We start from the raw sequence: 25,488 nt of genomic DNA, 5'->3' as shown, positions 1-25,488 counted from the left end.
ATAACTGAACCGTTATACCCAGTTCAGTTATAGAAGAACAATTCTGCATTTCCCCCTCCTCCTGGCCCCTAACAACCACTGTTCTCCTCTCTGCTCCTATGAATGTTTTAGATCTTTGGATAACTGTAAGCCTGGGTATTTGTCCTTCTGTGTCTGGCCTATTTCACTCAGCACCAGGACACAGTACTTAAGGAGGCACTGACTCTCAGGCTCATGCAGGGGCAGGCGTGGCCCCTCAGAGTAAGCGCCACCTTAAATTTTCCATCCCTTGAAGCCATACTTGCACTATCCTAATCCAGACCCTCCTTTGAAGACAAACAGCCACCTTCCACCACTTTCTCCAACACCATTTCTGGTTCTCCGGAGAAGCTGTGGGAGGAGCAATGGGTGAGGAATGACAAGAAATGGAGTCTTCTCATTGTGTGATTTGAGGTGAATGATTTGCCTTCTTGAGTGTCATTTTCATCATGGAAACGGAACTAATATTTAATGTCTCTTTTCTCTGTCAGGAACTGTGCAAGGTCTGAGAGTTTGCCGTAAATGCAAGCTAACATGTTGGCTGGCCATGGTTCCATGGATACTAGTAGAAGACAGGTGACTCTTGGGTCAGAGACAAGAAACTTTGTTACTCACAGGAACAGCAGTAGTCAAATCACGAGCATTTATATTGGTTCCTTGAACTGCAGCATCATAGGGCAAGATGGGGAGGGCCAGATGACACAGGCTCCCACAATGGGTTGCATTCAGTTCAGTTCAGTCGCTCAGCCATGTCTGACTCTTGGTGACCCCATGAACCGCAGCACTCCAGGCCTCCCTGTCCATCACCAACTCCCAGAGTTCACCCAAACCCATGTCCATTGAGTCGGTGATGCCATCTAACCATCTCATCCTCTGTTATCCCCTTCTCCTCCTGCCCTCAATCTTTCCCAGCATCAGTGTCTTTTCAAATGAGTCAGCTCTTTGCATCAGGTGGCCAAAGTATTGGAGTTTCCGCTTCAGCATCAGTCCTTCCAATGAACACCGAGGACTGATCTCCTTTAGGATGGGCTGGTTGGATCTCCTTGCAGTCCAAGGGACTCTCAAGGGTCTTCTCCAATACTGCAGTTCAAAAGCATCAATTCTTTGGTGCTCAGCTTACTTTATAGTCCAACTTTCACATCCATACATGACCACTGGAAAAACCATAGCCTTGACTAGACAGACCTTTGTTGACAAAGTAATGTCTCTGCTTTTTAATATGCTGTCTAGATTGGTCATAACTTTCCTTCCAAGGAGCAAGCGTATTTTAATTTCATGGCTGCAATCACCATCTGCAGTGATTTTGGAGCCCCCCAAAATAAAGTCAGCCACTGTTTCCCCATCTATTTGCCATGAAATGATGGGACCATATGCCATGATCTTCGTTTTCTGAATGTTGAGCTTTAAGCCAACTTTTTCACTCTCCAGTTTCACTTTCATCAAGAGGCTTTTTAGTTCTTCTTCACTTTCTGCCATAAAGGTGGTGTCATCTGCATATCTGAGGTTATTGATATTTCTCCTGGCAATCTTGATTCCACTTTATGCTTCTTCCAGCCCCTCGTTTCTCATGATATACTCTGCATATAAGTTAAATAAGCAGGGTTGCATTACCGGGATGAACCTCGGAGTTAAGGAACCAAGATATTTTATAATGGACCTTAGAGTGCCTGAGCTTTGCTCTGGGCACAGCTGTCATCTTTCAGCATACTGGACAGTAAGCGTGTGTGCCCTCTGTTCCAGCATAATCTGTATAATATTTGCCTTCAGAATTTTTCTGAGAGAAGAAAAACAAAAAATACTATGGTAAAGAATCCGCTTACCAATGCAGGAGACATAAGAGACATGGGTTCAACCCCTCGGTAGGAAAGATCCCCTGGAGGAGGGCATGGCAACCCACTCCAGTATTCTTGCCTGGAAAATCCTATGGACAGAGGATCCTACTGGGCTAAGTGCATAGCGTTGCAAAGAGTCAGACATGACTGAGTGACTTAGCATGCATCCATGCATATTGTTTTAATTTTTGTTGTATAGTTGATTTTCAGTATGCTATTTTCTGCTGTACAGCAAAGTGAAACACTTATACATATACATATATCCACTCTTTTTTAGATTCTTTTCCCATATAGATCATTTGCTGTTCAGTCGCTAAGTTGTATCTGACTCTGTGACCCCATGGACTGCAGCACAACAGGCTGTCATGTCCTTCACTATCTCCTGGAGTTTTCTCAAACTCATGTCCATAGAGTGGATGATGCCATCCAACCATCTCATCGTCCTTCGTCCCCTTCTTCTGCCTTCAATCTTTCATAGCGTCAGGGTCTTTTCCAGTGAGTCAGCTCTTTGCATCAGGTGGCCAAACTATTGGAGCTTCCACTTCAGCATTAGTCCTTTGAATGAATATTCAGGGTTGATTTCCTTTAGGACTGACTGGGTTTGATCTCCTTGCAGTCCAATATAGATCATTATAGAGTATTAAGTAGAGTTCCCTGGGCTATACAGTAGGTACTGATATGTTATGTATTTTACAGATAGTACTGTGTTTTAAATTTTTTTTTATTCATTCACAGCTAAGCTAAATTCTACCTAATACAAAATTTGGCATCTGGAGGTAGGGTGTGATAACAACATGAAAACAGGACTTGGCTTGGGAATGAGGAAGCATTTAGATAATGGGGACTATGATACTCCAGAGAGGAAACTGATGACTCTTACGTGTGAGAAACTGTTTATTGCCTTGTTTTCTGTTGTCCTTTGGAAGAAAAACCACATATGAATGGGAGCTAAGCTAATGCTCTAGCAGGAAAATTCAGCATATTGGTGTGTGTGTATTGGGAACTTTTTGCCATTTTAGTGGAGTCTTTTTAAAAATTTATTTCCATTGATTTATTTATTTTGGCTGTGCTAGGTTTGGTTGCTGTGTGTGGGCTCTCTCTAGTTGCAGTAAGCAGGTGCTTCTCGTTGCAGAGCACGGGCTCTAGGGTTCATGGGCTTTAGCAGTTGTGGTGCCTGGGTTTAGCTGCTTCATGACATGTGGAATCTTCCTGGACTTGTGTCTTCTGCATGGACAGGTGGACTCTTAACCAGTGGACCTTGAGGAAAGTCCAACAGTCTTTTAAAGTGAGAGATGAGTTCAGAGTAGGCTAGACTTAATCCTGAGAAGGAAATACCCCTTCTCTTAGAGAGTTTCTACGAGCAGCTTATAGCACAAATTGCCAGTGAATCCTATGTTGCTAAGTCATGCCTGACTCTTGCAACCCCATGGACTGTAGTAGCCCACCAGGCTCCTCTGTCCGTGGGATTTCCCAGGCAAGAATACTGAAGTGGGTTGTCAGTTCCTTCTCCAGGGACTTCCTGACTCGGGGATCAAACCTGCATCTTTTGCATTGGCAGGTGGATTCTTTACCACTGAGCCACCAGGATAGCCCCTAGAATCCAATGTATTGAAGTTCTGAGAAAGCCCCTTCTTCTGTAGCTCAAATTAAAGCTGTTGTAAGTGGTGGTTGCAAAGGGCCACTGTTAGTAAGAGATAGCCGTGCTGGCAAACCTTATAGCAAGAGCTCTCTGCAGACAATGGGAACTAGATTAAGGTTTTCATTTTCTCATCCAAGCTTTTATTTTACAAATGGTGTTTAAGTGGCCACCACTCATTTGAGAGAGAGGGTGAGAGAAGACAATGAATAAAAGAATTGCCAGGTTGAGAAATAAGTATAATAAGTATGGTTATTTTCATGACATGTGCTAAGTCGCTTCAGTCATGTCTATTTGTGACCCCATGGACTGCAGCCCACCAAGCTTCTCTGTCCATGGGATTCTCCAGGCAAGAATACTGGAGTGGGTTGTCATTTCCTCCTCCAGGGGATCTTCCTGACCCAGGGATCAAATCCACATCTCTTACGTCTCCTGCATTGGCAGGCAGGTTCTTTACCACTGGTGCCGCCTGGGAAGCCCAATGTGGAACTAAGTGGAAACAAACCCATGAGAGGCCTACTAAGATTTAAGGGAATATTATTGCCAAACAGACCCCAAGCTTGGTCTACAGCACCTGTGACAATTAAACCCTCAAGTGAACCTTGGATCACAGTTGGAAGCGGGCAGGGAAGGCAGGCCAGGCTGTAGGAAAGTTATACTCCCTAAGACCTACTTCAGTATGTCCAGAGATGTTAGTGGATGTGGGTGACTCTCAGGGAAAAAAGCCAAGAGTCTCAGAAGATGGATTGGAGTGTTTGCCCAGAAAGAAGAACCAGAGCCTTCCAGAGGAGCCACATAAGCAATTTACTTTACTGCTGGACAGGGTAACTTTTCAGTTCTGCCCAACTGGATCTTATAATTGTTTAGACCCGCGAGTGTGGGAGTTTTTGTGTTTATTGTTCCATTTCTTCCAGAGTGTTTAGACTCTGCACAGCACAGTAACTGGGGAAGACTTGGGGCTGTTTTCACTGGAAAGAGAGTATATTCTTTTTGTTGGGAAGGAGTTCACATGGATGTCCTTGAATATCCAAAAAAGTAGACTGAAACAAAGACCACTGGTTATCTCCCAAACTTCTGTTTTTTCTTTCTTAGTTATCTAACTTCAAGTTCATTGTGAAGATATATTCACTCAGCTGAAGGACTGATATTTCTCAGCCTCCCTTGCAGCCTTGTGCAGTAATGTGGCATGGTTCTGGCGAATGAGATGTAAGAGCTAGCACTGTATTATGCTTCTTTAAAAGGGTGTTCCTTTTTTTCTTCCATTCTACTTCCTAGAACACGGATGTAATGGCTAGCACTCTAGTTGCCATTTTGTTTGATGAGGATGAGGCTCTTCACTCTACAGATACTGGAATAAAAAATCATAGAAGGTAAGGCACTGATGAATTCATGGAACTAGCTATCATCCTTGGATTGCTGGTCTCCATACTTGTCTCCTGGTGGCTTAGATGGTAAAGAATCTGCCTGCAATGTGGGAGACTTGGGTTTGATCCCTGGGTTTGGAAGATCCCCTGGACGAGGGAATGGTGGCCCACTCCAGTATTCTTGCCTGGAGAATTCCATGGATAGAGTAGCCTGGCGGTTACAGTCCATGGGGTCTCAAAGAATCGGACATACCTGAGCAACTAACAAGAGACACTTCTTTCATGTGATGGAATAACACCTTTTGTGTTTAAACCACTGCCAATTTGGGTTGTTTTTCATAGGTAGGTAAATCTAATTTTCATAATTGTAGAAGTTTGTATACAAATATGAGGATATTGTGACCATTATGAGTCAGGAAATCTGTAAGGAGGAGTGGGTACATAAGTTTTCTTTCCTAACTGAAAACAAAGTAAAATTATTAATTTTTAAAAATTAATCCTGACAGTAGGGTTAGACGGTATTTTTATTCTGTTGTAAACTGTACCATCATAGCCTTGGCCATCCGTACAATTCTAAAATCTTAAGTCCTTGGGGCACGCACGGTAACTTGCCATACTCACAGGGACCTATAATGGAATTCCTACATTAAGGACCATGCTGAAGGGGAAGTAGGCTGAATTATCTGTACTATATGGTTTCACCTATTACAATACAACTGATGAGACCAAAAGTGGGAAACTAATCAATGCAGCCAATACATAGACTGAGGTTAGTGACCTATTATTGACATATTCTGGTATGAAAAGAGGATCTGGGTCAATCAACATTTCTTTGTCAGGAATTCGAATTAGGAACACAAACTATTTATATCAGTTAGCAGTGGAAGCTGAAGCTAAAGTCAGCAGAAATGGTCAGAGTCAGTCTATGACAGTCATGTGTAAGCTAAGATATGCGCTGGCAGAAACCACAAGGAGCTGAAGCTTAGGTAGATGAAGGACAGGGTAGAAGATGAGGATGTTACTGAAAATAATATAAGGAAAGGAGACATACAAAAAGAAGAGATGGAGACAGTAACTGGTGATATTTGACCACCACCAATGGTTGCTGGGGTCTCTGTGGCTGTTGAGCACCTGGTTCATGTTCCTATATGGCAAGATGGGACTGAGTTCTTGCATTTCCCACCTTCTGAATCTCTCATGCCTCCAAAATAAATGTCTTGCCCCTATCTGAAAGAGCCTAATTAGAAAAACTCGGTATAGAGAAATATGTACGTGTTTAATTGCCCAAACCATCATGTTTTTCTACTACTTGGAACCAGTGTACCCAATTTAAAATTATTTCAATCCTATTTAATTTTAAAAGGGTTAATTTGAGGCAGTTTATCATATTAAAGGCAACATAGCCCCAAACAGTTAAAGTTAGCTGAAGAGAAAGATAATTATATCAAGAAACTGAAGGGAAATAAGAATTTTAATGATGAACATAATAGGCTTTGGTGATCACTTACCTGCTGATGGTAAGCACTTTTTGTGTGTCATCCTCACCATCATCATTATTATTATTTACATACTTACAAATGCCTTATTAAGTAGATGTTCTTATTATCCCTGCTTTACAGATAAGAATAGTGAGGATAAGAGGGTTAAGCATTTGCCACAGGTATTGAATGGCAGAGCCTGGCTTCACTGCTCGACTCTAAGTCTGTATTCTTAATTACTATGCTATAGTGAGTCTCTGTTTAGCGTAGAGTTTTCTAGTTACCATCCCCAACTGATAAGTCGTTCCAAGCTGTTGGCAAAGTGAAAATGAACAGCATGTACATGGCTGCGGTTACGAAGCCAGAAGCCCAAGACCCATATCACAGGGGACCCTGGAAAATGCATTGACCTAGGAGGTCAATTGAGGGGGTTCTTAGGATATTGGGCAGAGAAGAGGCAATGGGCTTCTTCAGAGAAATTATGAGAAAGTTCTCATTGAACATTTTCTTAGCACCTAGGAATTTAAGATGGAATTGAAACCATTGTTAACATAAGAGGTGATAGTGTTGTGGTTTTGGTTAGGGATGTGAACTCTCAACCTGGGCTTTGCCACTTAAGATGGCACTGAGTGGGTCCCATGGATATTATTCCTTCAAAAGTCAGGAAAAATTAGAGATGTTTTAAAGTGAGAGAATCGAAAAGGACAGGCATTTAGTCAATTAGTGTGGACCAGACACTACATTATTTGGACAGATATAGCGTGCCCAAATTGCTATGAAACCTTTCAAGATGCTTCATCTTTTTTATTTTTGAGCTGGCAGTACAGATTGTTGCCATGCCACCAGCATATCACAAAATGAAAAGTTGAATGAAAGTTCATGCGTTGAAACACATCACCGAATTCGCATGCTAACACTGGTATTTACTGGAAGTGTAATGACTGAATTAACATACACCTTCGCTTTCTTCCTCCCTGTTGGCTGCTTCATTTGGGTCTTCATTTTACTACTCAACCGCAAAAGTGAACTCAGCTTGGGAGAGAAATTCTTAGAAGTGAATGTGACTGAAATTGGCAATGCAAATGCGTCAGGTATTTCCACTGTTCACAACTTACTCCAGGTGAGGTAGACCAGTCATCATTCTTACATTACACATCTTTCTGAGTTGAAGATTGTGACTACAGTATTCTTTAGATGCTGAACAAGTCATCTCTTACTACAATTATGCTGCATGACTGATGGTCCACAAATTCAGCAGCTTACAATAATCAGCATTGATGTCGTTCTAGTCTGTGGGGAATCAATTTGAGTCTAGTTTTGACTGCGCTCACATACATTGCTGGAGATTGACTGGCTGTCAGCTGATTTGGGCTGACTTTTGCTGGGACAGCTGGGAAGACTGGGCCCTGCTATTTGCTTCCCTGACACTTTAGCACACCAGTCTGAGCTTGTTCTTCAGCTGTGGCAGAGGTGCAAGAGAGAGGGCAAGCCCAGACATGCCAGTGCATTTCAAGACACTGCTTTTGTAACATTGCATTGGCCAAAGTAAGTCACATGGCCAACCTATATTCAAGGGCTGGGAAATAGATTAGATTCTAATTCTTGAGAGAGATGCCCTGGATACAGAAAAGGGTGATGAATTAAAATCATCATTGTAATATGGACAAGTGTCTTTTTCTTAAGAGAAACTAAACTCTCAAAAACATTTTAAAATTTAGCTTTGATATTAACTCCAAGTATATATATACATGAAAAGGTCAAATGGTTCTCTATGACTTACAAGGCTGCTAATGATATAAGATTTTTTAGCTGGTTCTTTGATTATTGGCCCCCATAGGTTTTAAAAATGCATTGCTCCTTCCTGTCTTCAACTTTAGGCATGGCCTAGTGACTTCTTCCTCAGGAAGATAAAAATTTATCTCCTGTTCACTGACCTCCCTTACCATTCACCAGACACATGCACATTTCCTGTGCTCCTAACTTTTCATTGTTGTTTTACAACTTGGTTTATACTATTTCTCAGTATTTAGATTTCTCAATATTAGATTATTAGTGCTTCCCAGATGGCACTAGTGGTAAAGAATCTGCCTGCCAATGCAAGAGATGCAGGTTCAACCCCTAGGTCAGAAAGATCCCCTAAGAAAGAAATGGCAACCCACTCCAGTGTTCTTGCCTGGAAAATTCCATGGACAGAGGAGCCTGGTGGCAGTACAGCCCATGGGGTTGTAACGAGTTGGATATGACCGAGTGACTGAACACACATTTAGATTATTAAGACTGTAAACACTCTTCGTAATTGATTCATAAAGTAAACTACAGTTGTTTTTCCATTGCTGCATACTTTATAGTGTCTCTGAAGTTAATTATTGTCCTCTTTTCTTTGCTTCTGTATTATCATTAATGCAGCTGCAGTTTCATTTTTTATTTTCCAGTTGTTTAAATTGTCTCTCAGTATGTTCAAAAGCCCTGGACAGTCTCTCTGGGTTTCATGTGGGTACAGATCTCTCTCTGGAGCTGTTGACTTACTCTAAGCTGTAGGATTCTATGGCCTGTAAAATTCTAATAGCTTCTTTCACCACCATTCTGGAGATCAGTACTTCCTGGACTTACATTTTCCTCACGTCTGGATTATTTCCTCAATTGATGGAATGCATCTTCCTATAGATTTCTAGAAAACGGTAGTTAGGAAGTACATTTTACCCTGAATATGTTATTACATACTACTGTCAGTGTATAAAACAAATTAATCTCGTCATATAAGCACAAATACAGAGAGCTTGGTGTTGAAGATTAACAAAAGTAGAAATTTACAAAATGTTTTTTGTTTTATAGTTAAGCTTTTGTACGTATTTAGAATGAGCTCTCCTTTGACTCTTTAGTGATAGAGTTTTTTCTCAGCATTTTATTATAAAATTGTTTGAATACAAAAAGAAATTGGGAAAGAAAGCAAAATGAATAGCTGTGTGCATGATCAAGGTTTTATATATATATATATATATATGAAAATGAATATATACAATACCACTATTCATTTTTTCTATTATCATTTGAATGTAAGCGGTTCACACTGTCAAATTTACATGTAAATATATCAGCACATATATTTGGGCTTCTCTGGTGGCTCAGATGGTAAAGAATCTGCCTGCAGTGGGGGAGACCTGGGTTTGATCCCTGAGTTGAGAAGATCCCCTGGAGAAGGACACGGCTACTCACTCCAGTATTCTGGCCTAGAGAATTCCATGGACTATATAGTCCATGGGGTCACAAAGAGACGGACATGACTGAGCGACTTTCATTCACTCACATATCAGCACATGTCTTAAGAAAGAGAACACTTACAACTAAGCCACAATACCTTTCAGATACCTGGGAAAATCAGTGTCAGTTTCAAATTCACATTTTCCCCATTATCGTAAGAATGCCTCTTTTTTTTATTTTATTTATTTTTAAATATAAATTTATTTATTTTAATTGGAGGCTATTACTTTACAATATTGTATTGGTTTTGCCATACATCAACATGAATCTGTCACGGGTGTATATGTGTTCCCCATCCTGAACCCCCCTCCCACCTCCCTCCCCATACCATCCCTCTGGGTCATCCCAGTGCACCAGCCCTGACCATCCTATATCATGCATTGAACCTGGACTGCCAATTCGTTTCACATATGATATTATACATGTTTCAATGCCATTCTCCCAAATCATCCCACCCTCACCCTCTCCCACAGAGTCCAAAAGACTGTTCTATACGTCAGTGTCTCTTTTGCTATCTCGCATACAGGGTTATCATTACCATCTTTCTAAATTCTGTATTTATGCGTTAGTATACTATATTGGTGTTTTTCTTTCTGGCTTATTTCACTCTGTATAATAGGCTCCAGTTTCATCCACCTCATTAGAACGGATTCAAATGCATTCTTTTTAATGGCTGAGTAATACTCCATTGTGTATATGTACCACAGCTCTCTTATCCATTCGTCTGCTGATGGACCTCTAGGTTGCTTCCATGGCTATTGTAAGAATGCCTCTTATACTGACTTCGTTTTAAAAAAAACAGACAGCAACCTGTCAAATCTAGGTTTATACACTGCTTCTGTCATGTATTTCTAGGTACTTTCAATCTAGGACAATTTCCCTATTAAAAATTGTCATTCACTGTGGCCAAGTTAACTTTTTTGGCGTACAGTTCTGTGAGTTTTAACGTGTTGAGTCATGTCATCACTCCTGGACTTAGGATATGGAGCCGTTTCATTACCTCAAAACATTTCCTCAAATTGCCCCTTTGTAACTGATCCCTCCCGCAGCCTATAACCCCTGGTAGCCACTGAGCCTAGCAGCTCTGTTACCTCGGTCACTGTCCTGTTGTTGTTTAGTTGCTGAGTCATTTCTGACTCTTTGGCGCCCCATGGACTGTAGCGTGCCAGGCCCCTCTGTCCGTGGACTTTCCCAGGTGAAAATACAGGGTGGCTGTCCTACCATTTGCTTTTTTCCAGAATGTCATTAAATAAATGGAGTCATACAGCATGTAACCTTTTTTTTTTTTTTTAGCATGTAACCTTTTGAAATTGACTTTTTCCACTTAGCATAGTGCATTTATGCTTCATTTCACGTTTTTGTATCATTCATGCATTTGCTATATATCATTCTTTCTTATTACTGAGTTATATTCCATGATATACATGGTCCAAAATTTTCTTAATCCACATACTCATTGAAGAACATTTGAGTTATTTACTTTTTCTGATGATTATGAATAATGCCACTCTAAATGCCATATACGGATTTTTGTGTCTATGTGTGAAAGTAAGTTTTCATTTTTCTGGGGTAGATACCTAGATGTAGTTTGTTGGGTCATACGGTAAGGGTATGTTTAAATTTTTTTTTTAATCCTTGAATATTGTTTCCATTTGATCCAGGGCTTGGGAGAGGACTCCAAGGTTGTTAAAATGCTGCCTACTAGCTCATGGAAAGGCTGAGACAGAAGCCCTGACCCACTGTGGGTTGAGAGTGGGGGGGATAACAGAGAGGCCCCTCAAAGGCTGGTGGGCTCTGGAGGTCCCTAGTCATGCTTGAGGGTAACCCTTTGGCACAGTTACTCACCCAGTCCCAACCAGCCTGGGGCTGGCCAACCTACGGAGTTAGTCAGGTGCTCGTCCATCTTTTGATGAATATTACTTGCTCAGCTAGGACGAGGCTCTGCAGGAAGTCGCAGAGATGGAAGTCTGGGTGGGCAGGTCCCAGAGCATGCAGATCCCAAAGGGCTTGGTTCAGGTTCTTCTCCAGGGCCTTGGCAGCTTCCATGGTATCTGGAGTTTACCCTGTTCGTTTTGGGATGCCTTCTGCATGTCCTGGCAAAGGGCAAGTCTGTAGTGTCAGTTTTTATCTTCCAAAGAGGCTTGGTGCCCTCACAGTCAAGGTGGTCATGCCTTCCAGAGCCCCATGGTTGTGGCTAAACTAGAAGCCCAGAGAGAGGTAGGTACAGGAATGCTGCAGACGCAAGGGGAAGGCAGCCTCCACTTCAGTGGAATGATGCTTATGAGTCTAGGAGCTCATGGTTGGTTTGCAATAGACAGCTGTCTGCATAAAATGGTGTTAGCTCATCCTGGAGGCACGGGACGGCTAAGAACATGGTCCTGGAGGTTGTGACCGGAAAGGAGGTTGGAAGGTGGCCTGAGGCTGTAAGAAGTGGGTCCCCAGGGCTGTTCCATCTAAACATTATTGAAGTAAGAGACAGATCTTCAAGACTGTGGGCCCACTGCCTGTGTATGTTTAATACAGAAACTTCCAAACCATTTGCCAACATGGATGTACAATTATGGATTCTCCACTAGAAATATTTGAAAGTTTCAGTTGCTCGGTACTTGATTTTAATTTTAATTTCCCTAATAACTAATGCCATTGGACTTCTTTTCATATGTTTATTTGCCATCTGTATTGTCTCTTTGGTTAAGTATCTATTCTGGTCTTTTGCCATATATTTTAACTGGGTTATTTCTTTTCATATTGTTGAGTTTTGAGAGTTCTCTCTATACTCCAGTTAAAAGTCATTTTTGAGATATATGATTTATAAATATGTTCTCTCTATTGCTTATCTTTTTAGTGTGTTACTAGGGTCTTCCAGAGGGCTAATGTTTAAATTTTGATGAAATACAATTTATCAATTATTTATTTTTGGATTGTGATTTTGGTGTCTAAAACCACATTGTCTAACCCAAGTTCATGAGTGTTTTTCTTTTGTATTTCTTTATATTTAATGTCTTACTGACTGGTTTATTAGTTTTAAGTGGCATTCTTTGGCTTCCTCTTTTCTCTGTATTTGTATAATAAACCACAATTATATTCTGCTTTCCTCTTTCTACTTTTCCTGAATGCTTTTTAGATGTACTCTTTCTACTTTTCCATGGCATATACTGTTTATGTACTATTCTTCTTCCTATATCCCACCCCCCAAACTGATCTAGTCGTAGATTTCCAACTCAGGATATTAAATGTTTGTTTTCAGTACTTTTTTCTTGATGTTTCTTCTGTTATTTGGTTGCATTTAGTTCATTCTCTAGATTCCTTGATTCCTTTTAGAAGGCTTTTAGGTGCACTATTTTCTGAGGTCTTGTACATTTGAAACTATTTTACTATAGTTCTGATATTTGAAATGTAGCTAGACTGAATATAAAATCCTTGATTTTCACTTTCTTTGGGTTTCTTAAAAATGCTGTTCCACTATTGTCTTTCTTTGTATGTTTTTCTTGAAAATCTTGGAAGCCTGTTTCACTCTTGTAACTAATTTGGTTTTTTGCCTTCAGGTGCTGTAGATTTTCTTTTTATTTTAAAAAATCTGACATCTTGCAACACTGTGTTTTAAATTTGACCATTCTGAATAAAATTTTTCTAGTGCACAGTAGGCCTTTTAAACGTATATATTTAGGTTTTCTTGAATTACAGGCTTAAATATTAGCTCTGTTGCTTTATTTTTCTTCTCAGGGACTCCAGTTATACATATATGTTGGCTGTTTGTCTGTCATGGATTTCAGTCACTTTCTCTCTGACTCTTTAGTTCTTTCTTTGTCTCACTTGCATTTCCTTGACTTCTTTCCTGCACTTATTTAATGTTCTTTAATGGCACTTCATTTTACTTTCCTTTGGATACCTTATGACTTATTCTTCATTTTGGAGATGTTTTGTCTAGGTAATTTCTTTCCTGAGTTGCATCAACTAATGAGTTGCTTCCTCTTGTGTGTATTTATGTATGTAGTTTTTGCATTTTTCCTTATAATTCGTATACGTTCATCTTAATGTTTGTTTGAAGATCTATAGTTTAGCTTTGAGGGTTATGTGACAGTTTCTTCTGCCTTATTGTTGTTTGTGTATGAGAATTTTCATCATGGGTAGTATTTTGATTTCCTTTTTTGTTTGTTTACAGTAACTTTGAATTGAGTTGGTCCTGTTTCATCTCTTTTTTTAAATCCAGTTTTTGGATGAATTTTTTAGTTCTCTTCAATGATCAAGTTTGCTGCTGCTGCTAAGTCGCTTCAGTCATGTCTGACTCTGTGCAACCCCATAGATGGCAGCCCACCAGGCTCCTCCATCCCTGGGATTCTCCAGGCAAGAATACTGGAGTGGGTTGCCATTTCCTTCTCCAATGCATGAGTGCATGCTAAGTCGCTTCAGTCATGTCCGACTCTGTGCGACCCTATGGACAGCTGCCCATCAGGCTCCTCTGTCCCTGGGATTCTCTAGGCAAGAATACTGGAGTGGGTTGCCATTTCCTTCTCCAATGACCAAGGTTACATATCTTGGTATAGATAATTTATGATAGATGATTTCATGGGTGGGGATTTGTGGTGGTGGACGAAGAAGAGGAGGAGTTTGCATGTTCTGTAGTGGTTTTTATTTCTGCGTGCTCCTTAATTTGTCCCTCTTGCTTCCTGCTTTCCCTTCACTGTGACTTCTCCAAGGGGTTATCTCCTCTTCTCTATTTACCTACTTTTCCCCTAGAAGCAATGTGTCTTCAAAGTTACCAGTTTCCAACTCACTCAGTTTTAAAACCCCTTCCCTGTAGCTTTTTACTACAGATTATCTAGTCCCAGGCCTGTGTTTTGGGCTTCCCTGGTGGCACAGTGGTAAAGAATTTGCCTGCAATGCAGGAGGTCGGGGGTCGATCCCTGTGGGAAGGTCTCTTGGAGAAGGCCATGGCAACCCCCTCCAGTATTCTTGTGAAGAGAATCCCATGGACAGAGGAGCTTGCTGGGCTGCAATCCGTAGGGTCATACAAGTTAGACATGACTGAAGTGACTAAGCAGCAGCAGGCCTGTGTGTAATATTTTAGCTTTTAGCATTGGACTTTTTCCTTTCTTGGGATGATTATTCCCGTACTTCATTTAAGTTCTCTTATTTCTTTGTTCTGTTCCACGGAGAGTTTAAAGGTTATTTTTCTCCACTTTCTCCCCTAGCAGTGTTGAAACTGCGGTGTGCAATCTGCTGTAACGTTGCATCTTTATATGAAAGGAACTAGGTTCACAGTATTCTCTGTGTCCTCTTAATGCTGAGTATGTGGCTCAAGTGGGGGTTGATTTGCGCTCCTTCTCCCCTTCCCTCTCCTCACCCTACCACTCCTCCTCACCCTCATACTTCTTTTTGAAAGTTGTTTGGTGATTCAGATTTAGACAGCTGCCGTTGTGGCCAGCTGGAACTTCTACTTTCACTTGTAAGCTGTAGATCTTTCCATGAGCCATTTTGAATATGGGCTGCTCAGTATGAGGGTATGCATTGCTTACTTTTATTAGGGAAACATGTCTTATCATAATCATTAAGTCTTTTTTTCCTCAGGATGGTCAGATTCCTCAGAGAAAAAATCTGCAATTCCATGTTGTGCAGCCATAATAAACTAGACAACTACATTCAACAATATGGATGAATTTCAGAAACAGTACCAACTGAAAGACACCAGACACAATGGAACTCTTACCATGCAGTTCTTTTTTTTTTTTTTTTTAAGTTCAAAATTGTACAAAGTTAGATGTGCTGGTTAAGGCTGTTTAAAAATGGAAAAGGTCTTGGGGCAGAAAAGCTGAAAGACACAAGCAAGCACTTTGGGTGCAGGCATGTCAGCATCAATCTGAGGTTACCTAACTGGCCAACAGAACTGAGGTTGCAGTCAAACTCAGCTGAGGAATTGTGACATAAGGCATCAAAAGTGTCTTCCACAAAAGGCAAGATCACAATCAGTGAGAAGATAGTATAGAAAGTATAGTATAGAAAGGAGGGAAGAACTGTAAGGGAGGAGATGTCAGCTGAGGATGTGGGGAGACTTGGGGTGCTTTAATATCTTATTGTTTTATCTTGTGGTTATATTTTGTTGCTTTGTAATGTTCTGAATGGATATATATTTATGACACAGTCTTCTATATTATGATACAGACCAAAACCAAAAGAGAGAACTGGATTGATAGTAGTAGCTTTGAATGTCAGGCCTTTAGTCTTATTTCTATAATCAAATTATGTTTGAGGGGGCTGGGGACCTTGAACAAAAAGTATTAATAATGTAGGAGTACAAATTTGTGGTTATATTCAGGATGGACTGACAGAAAGATGGATAGTGTGGCAACCACTTAGATGACATCACTAAGTATAATATCAGGGTGAGTGTGGAGGAAGGAATGATGTAAAACCTATTCAAAGCAGATCAGTCTGACTTGATGGAGAAATCAGCAGATATCTATCTCAGATTTAAAATCTCATCCCTTTTGTCAACCACGCAGCACTGATGGCATCATTTTTGATGTGCCACTACCGTGCTTCACGCCTCATATACTCTCTAATTAGAGCTCTTAACCTCACTGAATTTTAAACACTGTGTACAGGTTTGCTTCTCTAGTTCAGGATGAACACAGAGGAGAGAAATGGTGAGTTCATATGTGTTAGTTGTTTGATGTTTAGTGAGTTAATGAATGAATAAGTGAATTGATGCATTAGAAATACCTGACCTGATAGAAACCCATTCTGTGTATTTGCCTCATCAGTGAGAGCTTTTGCTAATGCTAATACTTAGCTGTTTAGGGAACAGGAGAACAGAAAGACTGATTGGTAGCAGAGATAAGATTAATATATACAGAAATATATATATACAGATAAAGACTGTTTAGTAGCAGAGATAAGATTCAGTTCAGTTCAGTTCAGTCACTTAGTCGTGTCCAACTCTTTGTGACCCCATGAATCACAGCACGCCGGGCCTTCCTGTCCATCACCAACTCCCAGAGTTCACTCAAACTCACGTCCATTGAGTCGGTGATGCCATCCAGCCATCTCATCCTCTGTCGTCCCCTTCTCCTCTTGCCCCCAATCCCTCCCAGCATCAGAGTCTTTTCCAATGAGTCAACTCTTCACATGAGGTGGCCAAAGTATTGGAGTTTCAGCTTTAGCATCATTCCTTCCAAAGAACACCCAGGACTGATCTCCTTTAGAATGGACTGGTTGGACCTCCTTGCAGTCCAAGGGACTCTCAAGAGTCTTCTCCAACACCACAGTTCAAAAGCATCAATTCTTGGGCACTCAGCTTTCTTCACAGTCCAACTCTCACATCCATATATGACCACAGGAAAAACCATAGCCTTGACTAGACGGACCTTTGTTGGCAAAGTAATGTCTCTGCTTTTGAATATGCTATCTAGGTTGGTCATAACTTTCCTTCCAAGGAGTAAGTGTCTTTTAATTTCATGGCTGCAGTCACCATCTGCAGTGATTTTGGAGCCCCCCAAAATAAAGTCTGACTCTGTTTCCACATGAAGTGATGGGACCAGATGCCATGATCTTCATTTTCTGAATGTTGAGGTTTAAGCCAACTTTTTCACTCTCCTCTTTCACTTTCACCAAGAGGCTTTTTAGTTCCTCTTTACTTTCTGCCATAAGGGTGGTGTCGTCTGCATATCTGAGGTTATTGATATTTCTCCCGGCAATCTTGATTCTACCTTGTGCTTCTTCCAGCCCACTGTTTCTCATGATGTACTCTGCATACAAGTTAAATAAGCAGGGTGACAATATACAGCCTTGATGTACTCCTTTTCCTATTTGGAACCAGTCTGTTGTTCCATGTCTGTTGCTTCCTGACCTGCATACAGGTTTCTCAAGAGGCAGGTGGTCTGGTATACCCATCTCTTTCAGAATTTTCCATAGTTTAGAGATAAGGTTAATATATGTCTATTACATATATTATACATATTATATAAAAAGTATATATATGTAAATTATGTATATATATATATTGTAAATTGCTCCTCCTACATGGTAGCAAAAGTGTGCTCTTCCTTGACTCATTCTGTGAGGTAGTTGTATAAGTGAGATAATTCTTGGTTGCTCTTGTGACTTTGGCACAGTGGGACAACAGGAATGGACCCTGTCAGACTTTGACTCTCCATTGTGAAACTGAGCCTGTCTATGAATTTGTCTCCCCTCACTCCCTACTTGAACCCAACCCTCCCCATCGGGGGAGCTAAGGGATTTGAGTATAGTAGATGTAATAAGTTCACTCTTAGTTGGCCATAGAATCGTCACTTTCATGTGGCTAACATCACACATCATCAATAAATGTTTGTTGAACAGATTTATGAATGACTGGGGCATTTTGTGGTCACCTCCTTTAAATGACTGAGTGTATGAAGAAGTACCTGCCGGATAGAATCAGTGAGAATGGGCTTTGGGACCATTTCAGAGACAACCAAAATCAATCAGATCAACTGCTACATCTGGGAGCCTGGTCTCACAGAAGTTACCCAAGACTGAAGTTCTGAAACTAAAAAAGGGAAAAAAATACTTCTCAGAAACTATGCCCAAGAAACTTATTTCATAATCCATTCTTTTTGCAGATGTCAGAGTGAATGGGGTGAGCAAAGAAGGATAGAAGCAGCGTGTGCTTTGTTCCTGCATTTTCAAAATTAGATCAGAGTCTGGGATAAGATCATTAGCAACAGACATCAGTTTCTCATGTGATAATGATTTTGTGAGCTTAAAAAGGGGACATAAAACTTGTTTTTGTTGTTCGTCAACATTGTCTAGACCCTCTTTCACTTCTCTCCTTAGTGACCCACTTCTTTTAATGACACCCTGATCATTTGAAAAGAGCAGGATAGTTAGAAAAACAAAATGGAATAGAAAGTGGGGGGAAGTAACTTGTAAAATTGTACTTGTAACAGCAGTCTTATTTATACTAAACTCATGACGGTATTTTAGTCAATGCAACAGAAGGGAATTTGAGTCAAATCTAGTAAAACCACCTTTACTTTACTAAAGTAAATATTCTACCAAGAGCAAGTTACTAAATTTTTCAATAGCTTCATTTTTTCACAACAGAGATAATGCTGAAAAACGTTAGTGGCATCATGTCATAAAACTACTTGTGATTTACTTCATTTTATTTTAAACTTTTCTCATAAAATTTTCATTCGTTTTCTTTAAAGTTTTTACTCGGCCAGGAGAATAATCTGTAATGTTGAGACCAGAGGCAAAAAATGGATTGCAACTTGCAAGTTGTAATCATCTTTAGGAAATTTTAGTGTCAAAAATCTCTCAGCATTGTTCTAGGGAATCATTTCTAAATGCAGTATATTTTTAGTTGCTTCATCTAGTGTGAAAGCTTTGTACAAAAATTGCTGATTTCTCTTGGTCTGATTTGCACTGTTTATAAACTAAAAAGCCAGATTTATTTACATTGTATTTGCCTTTGCAAGCAACAAAAAGCCAGTTTTTCCTCCTTTGAATAAGGGAAGTGAGTTAGGCTAAGGATGGGAAAGATTTGTAGGTGGGCGGGAGCAACGGGAAGGGCACGAGGAACAATTTTTATTTTGTTTTTTGGCGATGGAGACAGAGCAGCTGCACCAGCATGAAAAGGAAAATATACTTTGAGGACTGAGATGATGACTATCTGTGGAGGCCCACACGATGGAGAGCTGCCAGCAGAGCATGCTCCCTGATCACCTCATTTACCCACGTGCTCACGAAGGTCCAAGTGGCTTGCTGCCTCCACCACAATTTCATCTCCTCTGCCTCTTCATCCCCCTGCTTCAAGGAAAGGGCCACAGATTGCTTTGAAGGCTAAGTAGGGTTTCACCATATGCACACAAATGGAAAGATGAATGATGGGTGGACATGCAAGGGTGAAACAGCGTGTTTGCACGTGGAGGCCACTGGTGGCTCAGGCTTGGTCGAATGAGATTTGCAAGCAAATAAAGGATGAGGGCTTCCCTGGTGGCTCAGTGATCAAGAATCTGCTCGCCAATGCAGGAAATAGGGGTAGGATCCCTGATCTGGGAAGGTCCCACATGCCACAGAGCAACTAAGCCTGTGCACCACAGCTACTGAGCCTGTGCTCTAGAGCGCATGAGCTGCAACTACTGAGCCCATGTGCCGTTGCTACTGAAGCCCACTTGCCCCAGAGCCCATGCGGCATAGCAACAGAAGCCACCACAATGAGAAGCCTGTGCCCCGCAACTATAGAGCAGGCCCTGCTCACAACTAGAGAAAAGCCAGTGTAGCAATGAAGACCCGTCTCAGTCAAAAATTAAGAAATAAAATTATATTTTTTTAAAAAAGAAAGAAAATAAAGGATGGATTGTGATTATCAACTGAAATAGTAGTAAAGATTTTGTAAGTTGTAATCATTTTTAGGAAATTTTAGTGTTAAAAATCTCTCAGCATTGTTCTAGGGAATCGTTTCTACGTGTAGTATATTTTTAGTTGCTTCATCTAGTGTGAAAGCTTTGTACAAAAATTGCTGATTTCTCTTGGTCTGATTTGCTCTGTTTATAAATTAAAAAGTCAGATTTATTTACATTTTAAATCCTCTTTTTAGATTTCTATTTTGTAATCCATTTTAGATTATATAAAAATATAGCAACTATGCTTACTGTTCATTAGTTACTGTTCAAAGTACATGTTAAAAACAGTGGAGTTTTGCCTACTTATCTTTCCTATCCAGCAGTTTTTTAAAATCTAAAATTTTCTTCAGCTAATTCTCTTTCTGTCCATATTTTTTGAGGCAGTCATCTATTTCATGCATCACTGCATTGCACTTAACCCCTACAATGGTTCTTTGGCTCTTCTACTTTTAGCATTTTGTTTTCAAATCCATGCATCTCAAAACTGCTCGAAATGTTCAATACTCTTTAAAAAAATTTTTTTTAATTAATTTATTTTAACTGAATGATAATTGCTTTACAATATTGTGATGGTTTTTGGCATATATTAGTGTGAATCAGTCACAGGTATACATGTGTCCCCCCATCCCAAATCCCCCTCTCACCTCCCTCTCCCCTCTATCTCTCTGGGTTGTCCCAGAACATGGCTTTGAGTGCTCTGCTTCATGCATCAAACTAGTATTGGTCATCTATTTTACATATAGTAATATACGTGTTTCAGTGCTATTCTCTCAAATCATCCCACCCTTGCCTTCTCCCACTGGGTCCAAAAGTCTGTTCTTTACATCTGTGTCTTCTTTGTTGTCCTGCTTGTAGAATCATCATTACCATCTTTCTGAACTCCATATATATACTGTTTGTCTTTCTCTTTTTGACTTACTTCACTCTGTATAGTAGACTTCAGCTTCAGCTACCTCATTAGAACTGACTCAAATGTATTCCTTTTTATAGCTGAGTAATATTCCATTGTGTATGTCTATTGCAGCTTCCTTATCTATTCATTTGCTGATGTACATCTAGGTTGCTTCCATGTCCCAGCTGTTGTAAATAGTGCTATAATGAACATTGGGGTACATAAGTCTCTTTCAATTCCGGTTTCCTTGGTGTGTATGCCCAGCAGTGGGATTTCTGGGTCATATGGCAATTCTATTCCCAGTTTTTTAAGGAATCTAATCTCCAAACTGTTCTCCATAGTGACTGTACCAGTTTGCATTCCCAACAGTGTAAGATGGTTCCCTTTTCTTCACACCCTCTCCAGCATTTATCATTTGTAGACTTTTTGATGATGACCATTCTGACTGGTGTGAGATGATACCTCATTGTGGTTTTGATTTGCATTTCTCTAATAATGAGTGATGTTGAGCATCTTTTCATGTATTTATTAGCCATCTGTATGTCTTCTTTGGATAAATGTCTGTTTAGGTCTTTTGCCCACTTTTTGATTGGGTTGTTTGTTTTCCTGGTTTTGAGTTGTGTGAGCTGCCTGTATATTTTGGAGATTAATTCTTTTTTAGTTGTTTTGTTTGCTATTATTTTCTCCCATTCTGAAGAAGTTAAACTCGTACTGTTTGCAGATGACATGATCCTCTATATAGAAGACCCTAAAGATGCCACCAGAAAATTACTAGAGCTAATTCATGAATATAGTAAAAATGCAGGATATAAAATTAATACACAGAAATCCCTTGCATTCCTATACTCTAACAATGTAAAATTGGAAAGAGAAATTAAGGAAACAATCCCATTCACCAACCATTGCAATGAAAGAATAAAATTCTTAGGAATAAATTTACCTAAAGAAACAAAAGACCTATATCTAGAAAAACTATAAAACACTGATGAAAGAAATCAAAGATGAGACAAATAGATGGAGAAATATACCATGTTCTTGGACTGGAAGAATCAATATAGTGAAAGTGAGTATATTACCCAAAACAGGGATTCAACGCAATCCCTATCAAACCACCAATGGTGTTTTTCACAGAATTAGAACTAATAATTTCACAGTACTATTTTCATTCTTCAAACCAAATGTAACCCACTTTGCAGCTGAAGTAATTTCAAAAGGAGGAGGCAACATTATCCTTAAATGGAGATAATATGATTGTATACTACTATAAAATTTAACTGAAGAATTATTAGACTTAGTAAGAATTTGTTAAAGTAGTCAAATATAAACAAATATGCCAAAATCCATGATTTCCGTGTCCTATAGGCCCAGAGAGTGAATTGTGCTCATGTACTGAAGGAAAATGGTTTCATTCCTTCATAAATTTTACCAGCTCTCCATGGAATCATGGCCAAGAGATTGTATACTTTGTTTCCTTATGCCTGACAGAGGGGGGAAATGTTTTCTCTACCTTGGAGGGAGGTTGAAGGGAAGTTGATTCCTGCCTCTTCAGTTACCTTATAAGAAACAGTCTAGGTCCTGGTGCGTCTGGTTTAAGTGTGCAGGACCCTTGGGCTGAAAAATCATGAAGGAGCGGAATCTATTCTGAGGCCCAAGAGGCTAATATAATCTGGTTGCCTTAAACTCATTCAGGATCAATGATTTAAGATGGAAAGGGTGTAAAATAAAGGCAATTACTATAATAGTCATTTCGAGTGCTTTCTTAATGTCCTTTAAGACAAACCGAGTCTTCAAAATTGAGTTTATGTTTTTCAAGAGCACATTTAAAAATGTGAAATTCTGATCATGTCACTTAAGTCTGACAATTGAACAAATGCCTTTAGAAAAGATTGTTTTTCTTTCCTCCAAAGACTATTTTTCTTGCCTCTGTATCTTTGGTAAAGATAGGAGCAATCCAGTGTCCTGTCAGATGACCTCTTAGCTGGGTCTGGAAGTATTAGGTGAATACTGAGAGAATAATGAACAACTTCAAGATGTAAAAAATTACACCATTAGGATTCACATGTCATATATCTGACTCCCATGTCATATATCTACTATTCTTAAAAGTAACACTGGTTATGTGATGTTGCTTTCTTCAACATTTTCTTTTGGAAAATTATTATACTTTGACACAGAGATAACTATATCAAGTAAATTCTATATAACATAGTATAGTAAATAAAATTACTAGTTAAAAGTTAAAGCAAGAGAATTCTAGGAAAACATCCACTTCTTCATTGACTATGCTAAAGCCTTTGACTGTGTGGATCACAACAAACTGTGGAAAATTCTTAAAGAGATGGGAATACAAGATCACTTTACCTACCTCCTGAGAAATCTGTATATAGGTCAAGAAGCAACAGTTAGAACTGGACATGGAACAACAGACTGGTTCCAAATTGGGAAAGGAGTACCTCAAGGCTGTATATTGTCACCCTGCTTATTTAAATTATATGCAGAGTACATCATGCAAAATGCCAGGCTGGATGAAGCACAGGCTGGAATCAAGATTCAGGAGAAATATCAATAACCTCAGATATGCAGATGACACCACCCTTAAGGCAGAAAGCAAAGAGGAACTAAAAAGCCTCTTGATGAGAGTGAAATAGGAGAGTGAAAAAGCTGGCTTAAAACTCAACATTCAAAAAACTAAGATCATGGCATCTGGTCTCATCATTTCATGTCAAATAAATGGGGAAACAATGGAAACAGTGACAGACTTTATTTTCTTGGGCTCCAAAATCCCTGCAGATGGTGACTGCAGCCAAGAAATTAAAAGATGCTTGCTCCTTGGAAGAAAAGCTATGACCAACCTAGACAGCATATTAAAAAGCAGAGACATTACTTTACCAACAAAGGTCCATCTAGTCAAGGCTATGGTTTTTCCAGTAGTCATCTATAGATGTGAGAGTTGAACCATAAAGAAAGCTGAGCACCAAAGAATTGATGCTTTTGAGCTGTGGTGTTGCAGAAGCATCTTGAGAGTCCCTTGGACTGCAAGGAGATCAAACCAGTCAATGTAAAGGAAATCAGTCCTGAATATTCATTGGAAGGAGTGATGCTGAAGCTGAAGCTCCAGTACTTTAGCCATCTGATGTGAAGAACTGACTCTTTGGAAAAGACCCTGATGCTGTAAAAGGTTGAAGGCAAGAGGAGAAGGGGACAACAGAGCATGAGATAGTTGGATGGCATCACTGACTTGATGGACGTGAGTTTTAGCAAGCTGTAGTGATGTTGTTGATGAACAGGGAAGCCTGGCGTGCTACAGTCCATGGGGTTGCAAAGAGTCATACATGACTGAGTGACTGAACTGAACACTTCTTCAGATAGCTAATTGGCAGCCAATTCGGTATCATCACTAAGAGTAGTAGAGCTGTGCATTTGACTATGGTCCACAGGTCAAGATGCATTCAGGAAGCAGTGATTCATTGCCAGATTAATGAATTGGTTTTCTTGGGGTCAAAATTCTACACATTTTATTTTGCCAGCTCTGCTAAAGACAAGAACTGAATTAACATATTATCAATAGCTCCTATCTTATTGGGCCACTTCTATGTGTGAAGAATAGATTTTTTTCATATGAGTAAGATTTGTGGTCTGGGCAACATCTACTCAATATGAGTAAAAGTGTGTCCAACATATGATTTTATCATTTTTTAAAAGTTCCACTTACCAAAAATTTGACAAGTTAAACAAAGTGCCAAGGCCTCACTGATAACAAACACATAATGAAAGAAAATTTTAAAAATTAATAAATTAAAATTAAACAGTCTAATCTGATGACAATATAATGGCAGCTTCTCTCAAAATGCCAGTAAATAGATAACATTTTTAGTTTCCAATTAAAAAAAAAAAAAAAAAAGAATAAAGGCAATACACCAAAGATGGAAGTGTAGAAAAAGGAAAAAAAAAGTATTTAGGATATTGGGGCAAATCTAAGATGTAGCGGTATTTGAGGTGGTTGTTTTGTAGACTGTTTCTAGTTGAAAACAGTGAATTTTATTCTACTATTTAGAGAAAAAGATTTAGCATGAACTTGACCTAGATTTTTGGCAGTTGATATTGAGATATGTTCATTTTGTAGCTTTGGTGAATTAATTGAAAACAACTTAAAGATGCTAATATTGCCTTGGCTCTTCTGAGAATTGTATTCTTTGTTTATGAATTAGTTACTTAAGAAAAACGCAATGCATTAAAAAATCAGCGCTAATAAGTGGCAGTGGAGTCATGCTGTCTGGCAAAAATAAAAAAGAGCAACGTTTTGGAAACTGACTTTTTGTGGTTTAGGCTGACTTTTAAGTCTCACCGGAAGTTAATTAAAATGAACGTTTTTTTTTTTTTTTTTTGACTTGTAAAGTTTATTTTATCATCTGAGTTTACTCACTTAGTGGCAGATGCCAGAAAATTCCTTGATCCAAGGGACTAATTGAAAAATAACTCTTCAATATGGGTGGAGAGCTCAGACATTTCAAATATCTCCTTTTAGTTGGATTAAAGGGCTTGCCATATAAATATCTTGATTTGAAAGAAATGTGAGGAATTTCAAGGTTTCCAGTCCTAAAACCATGAACAAGAGCCTTGGC

Source organism: Bos mutus, chromosome 4 (genome assembly GCF_027580195.1).
Source record: "Bos mutus isolate GX-2022 chromosome 4, NWIPB_WYAK_1.1, whole genome shotgun sequence".
Classification (NCBI taxonomy): Eukaryota; Metazoa; Chordata; class Mammalia; order Artiodactyla; family Bovidae; genus Bos; species Bos mutus.
This window is presented reverse-complemented; position numbering follows the sequence as displayed.